This window comes from Spermophilus citellus (assembly GCF_964194105.1).
Source record: "Spermophilus citellus genome assembly, chromosome: 4".
NCBI classification, from domain to species: Eukaryota; Metazoa; Chordata; class Mammalia; order Rodentia; family Sciuridae; genus Spermophilus; species Spermophilus citellus.
The window spans coordinates 17,447,836-17,452,881 of record NC_138185.1 but is presented as its reverse complement, the minus strand read 5'-3'; positions in this window follow the sequence as shown (position 1 = coordinate 17,452,881).

Here is a 5,046-nt window from a genome sequence, read left to right as displayed (position 1 = left end):
AAGAGATTTTTTTTTCTTTTTGTCAAGGGACTTGCCTGAGCATCACCACTGAAAGTGAATCCACTGGGAGCTTTTCCTGTGAATGTGCCTATTTGTCATTTCACACCTTACTTGGAGCAGTGACTTTGCTGCCAGGAATGATCAAATCTCTTCTTGCTAAGCTACTGTTGGAACAGAGAGCTGAAAGATGACCCCACTGACAGCCAAAGTGATTCAGCAATTCAGGAACAAGAGCATCATGTGGGTGTAGAGCTTCTCAGGCTTGGCAATAGGAGCAGGGAATGGTAGCCATGGTCTTTGGCAGGTGATGCCTGGTGCTTTGTTTCTGAACTAAATGTATCAGTGTGCCAGTCGTCTCTAATAGAGCACTTGGTGGAACTGCTTGTGAGCTCACCCTGCAGTCTCTGGGCTGGTGGACCCAGGTTCTTTGTTTTTCATTGCTTGTTCTTGATTTTCATGTGGAAAGGGAGCAAAGAGTGATTTATTAGCCAGTTCACTTCAACCAGTTTCTATTCCTTTACCAACCTGCAATAAATTTCAGTATTTCTGGTTCCAAAGCTACAGAATTAACATTAGTATCTCAAGAGTTAATATTCGTGAATCAAGAGTCTGAGACAATAGTTAACAGTTGTGCAGGGTAGAGAGGACGCCTTGTGTGCTGCAGAATGCTGGCTGGAACTCCTTGTTTTGGAGATCAGTGAATGCCTGAATCCTGGAAGGAATCTGTTCCCTGTTGCCAAGATACCAGGGAATACTGAGCAGAGATACTGGAGATCAGGGTCTTAGTCCCAGCTGTACCATTTTCTAGCCTGGCTACCTTGGACAAGTCACAGAAAGACGCATTCATAGAGTTGAAAAGCTCAGCTCTGTCTCAACCCTTCTGTCTCAGCTTTGCTTGCCCATCTGTCTCTGCCTGGATATTTCCAGGACTGGAGCACTTACTACTACCTCTTGAGGAGTCTACTTCAATATTCAAAGAGTCTGAATATAAGCATAAAATGCAGTTTGTTCATCATTTTCTTTTTGGATGTTGAATGTACTTGTAACCACGTCTCCAGGTTCACCAAGCTATGAGTACATGAATATTCACATCTTGTTTGTTGCAGGAAGGCAGTCTTGTGGAATCACTTTTGGAATTTATAAGAGGTAACTTGTCCACAAATTAGACCTGGTCTGTGTGGGTATCAGGGCTGGCTACTACAGGTATTTCTCTGTATTGGAGCAGGTACAGCAGGACCTCTGCCCTTCCTTGGAAAGAAATGGGGAGGGTAACTCTCTTTCTCTCTCTCCACACTACTCTTTGTTGCTTGGCTCTTGAAGATGCACTGCCTGAACCCAAAAATATCACAGTATAATCAATAGAAATCTCGCTTTTATCTTCTGGCCTCCATCCTCCTCACCATAGGGTCTCTGGCCCATATTAGACCCTCCTTTTCCCATTGTGTCCCTTTCTCTCAACTCAACAAAACTCCTCTGTTCAATGAAGCCAAAGTCACTATGCATGAGACTGGGGCAAATTGTCTTGGAGAGGAGTTGACTAAGTCCCACTCACAAGAGGCAATTGAATGCCAGCTCTGACTTGGTCTGGACACTGTGGTAGGAGGCAGAGTGCTCAGTATAGTGCCTGGCATAGTAGGTCCTTGTTAAGCATTCCAATGTGCTAGCCTTGATTGCACATGCCAGGCCCAGAGGGAGACATTATAGATCCTGGGACATTGATAGGGTGAAAGGCAGAAGGTGGCCTCAGAATCTGAAGTGCCTAAGATCAGAGCAAAGTGGAAGAGGGGAAGAGCTCACATTCTGCGCACCTCCAGCTTGCCTGGTTCCCAGCAGAGGCAGCAGGTGGAGCAATCAGCAAAGATCAGTTAATTTTTCTGTGCACATCTTCCTGCCAGAAACATTGCAATTTAAAAATCTGAGTCCAGTAGGAATGATATGCTTAGTTTGGATCAGAATTATTCAGAGATTGGCTTCATGGAAGATGAGGTGCTGGACCGTTCTATGGGCATGGGTGGGTCATTTTGAGGCTTGTTGCACTCTGGGTAAAGACTCTGATGGTCTCATATTCTACTCTTGCCATTTCCCTCCATTCCTGCCCAAGTTCCCCTTGAAACATTAGGTAAGGACTTTCTTTCTCATAGTTTGTCTTCTGGAAGTGGAACTACCATTCCCCTAATTATCCAAGGCAGAAGAGCTTCCCTTCCTTACCACTAATCATCTCTCCCTAAGCCTGTTTTCCTCCCTGAACATCCCATCTCTTACTCTCCCCTCTCAATGCCCCTGTGTCAGCCAATCTTAGTGCTTCTCCCTGGGACATCCACAGCCTCCAAGATCCTTCTGCTTCTGCCCTCTGCTCTGCACTATCTATGTGTTTACCTTTCTACACCCAAACCTTAGACAGCATGAATTCTTGCTGCCCTCAGGGAAACATCCAGACCTTGCACAATCCAAAAGACCCTCCACGTGAGTTGCTGGAGTATATGGCCCTTTCTTCCTTTGCTTCTCTGCAGTGCACATCATCATCCTCAATAAAATTTATTGAGCACTAATTACATGTTGGGTCCTGTACTTTTCAAATATTGTCTCATTGATTCCAAGAAAAACCCCATCTGTAGGTCTGCCTTGACTACCCTGTGGAATCGCCTTCCTCCCTCTCCAGCTGTGAGTCCCCCAGCCATCCATGTTGTTTGGAACAAAATGCTTTACCCAGATGTTGTATTGGACTTACTGGGTTGAATCCTGACTCTTTCACCTAGAAGCTATTATCTTGTGCATGTTATTTGACTTTTCAGTGCCTCAATTTCCTGTAAAATGGGAGTAACGATAGTACCTTCTTTGTAATAGAGCCCTCTGCATGGGGTTGTTGTGAGGATTGAATAAGTAAATACATGTCAGGTGCTTAGCACGCTGCCTGTCGTGTCCGAAGTATCTGACAAATACCAGGGGTACTGCATGCTCTTTGTACTCAGTTTTCCTTCTGGAAGCATCCTACACCATCCAGGCAGTCTAGTCACTGCCAGTTTTCAAGGTCATTCCCTCCTCCAGGGGGTTCGCACAACCCCCTTGAGCTGGAAAATGCACTCTCCTCAATGTTCTCAGTGTCCGTGCTGACCTCCAACCCAGCACTTGTCAACCTGGGGCAATTGGGGTTTTCTTGTTTCTTTTCTTTTTTTTTTTTTTAAAAGAGAGAGTGAGAGAGGAGAGAGAGATACTTTTTAATATTTATTTTTTAGTTCTCGGCCGACACAACATCTTTGTTGGTATGTTGTTGGTATGTGGTGCTGAGGATCGAACCCGGGCCGCACGCACGCCAGGCGAGCGCGCTACCGCCTGAGCCATATCCCCAGCCCCTTCTTGTTTCTGATGTGGGAGCTCCTTGAGGCTAGGTCTGTCATTGGCTGTCTGTGCGCCCAAGGGCTGTGATACACAGTGACATTGTGCCGACCCTGTGAGTACTTGTCAACAGGCAGAATAAAAGGAAGCCCTTGCAAGTTCACAGACAATGGAGGAATGCTTTCCGTATTAGCTGCTGCATCGAGCACCCTGTCCTACAACCTGACGCTGCGTGACAGAATTTAGGAGGCCTGTCGCACCTCTGACCTCCTGACAAATTTAATGTAGGTTTGAGGCTGTCTTTATCTTAGATCTCCTTACCCTACCCCTAGCAGTAGAGTCACATTTGCATACCACAGCCATGATGAAGTTAAAAGAATAGTGGAGATGAAAGGAGCCAAAAGCCAGGTCTCCTGGGCAATTTCCCTGGTAATGTAGGAACAGAATTATCCAAGGAGTGATTGACAAATTAGAAGCACTTTGCACCTAATTTTAATGCATTTGGCTCCTTGGGAGGAGGAATATGTTAAACTTAAAATTATTCACCTTGCAGTAGCTTCTGTCTTTCAAATCAAAATCAATCTTCACGTGGGGTACTAAATCTTAAGGAAACAAATTGCTTTCCATGGTACATTGCACTCTTTAAATGGCTTTATTTGGAGGGCCAGCTGAGCAAGTTAATTTCAGCAGCACAGCTGGCTGGCGATTGTGGAGTGGGCATTCTCACATGTCGTTGGAGAGAGCCTGGTCTGGTGCTCATTAACCACCCTTGGATTAAAGAAACAGTGAGAGTAATTGGCACATGCACTGGACCACGGGGTGGAAATTAAAACAGAGTTTCAAGACTCAAGTTGGTTTGTTGATATACAAGATGGTGAACTTGGTCCTTGGAGCATCCTTTCCTTTCTTTTAAGTGGCTCCCAAATAGCTGCTTCCATACCTCAGGGCCATGTGACCCCTCTCGTGGACCATCATGGAAACCCATTCTGGGGAAAGCACCGGGGAAGCTCCTTCATGTAGAGGTGGCCATAACTGATAACAGTTAAAAAATAGTTTCATCATCAGTGGTCTTAATTTCAAAAGAAGATGAACCAAAGGAGTTAATCTCTAATTAGGGAAATTTTTGGCAAGAACTGGTGAGTGGGGACTTGCCACTATCCCCATTGGGTCCTGTTCTAGAATCATAACATTTTTTTGAGCTGGAAGGAAATATAGAGGTTTTCAGAGTCTAATTTCCCACAGGATATAGAAATTTTATTACAGAGTATTTTAATAGTTACCCATACTTTGCTTGAATGTCCTTAGCGATGGGGAGCTCACTGCATTATAAGGCAGCCCCATTCTGCTGTTGGATAGTTCTAATTTTTTTTTTTTAAAGTCACGTTACTTTCAACTGAAATTAGACTCCTGAAACTTCCACCCATTTAGTTCTGCACTTTAGATCAGATGTCTTCTAAATGACAGTCCTCGGAGTGTTCGAAGGTACCCTCATGCCCCCTATGTCATCTCTCACATGCCATCTCCTTCTTGGGTTAAACGGTCCCTACTCCTACCTCTGACTACACAGCTTCTGGCTGACTCTGAGTCCTGGTTATTTTTTTTTTTTAGGACATATTCCAGTTTTTTCACGTTCTTCTTAAAATGTGGTTAATGTAATTTTTCTTGATGTAGCCTGGCTTTGGGGGAGATTATCTCTCATTCAGGAAACTTTGA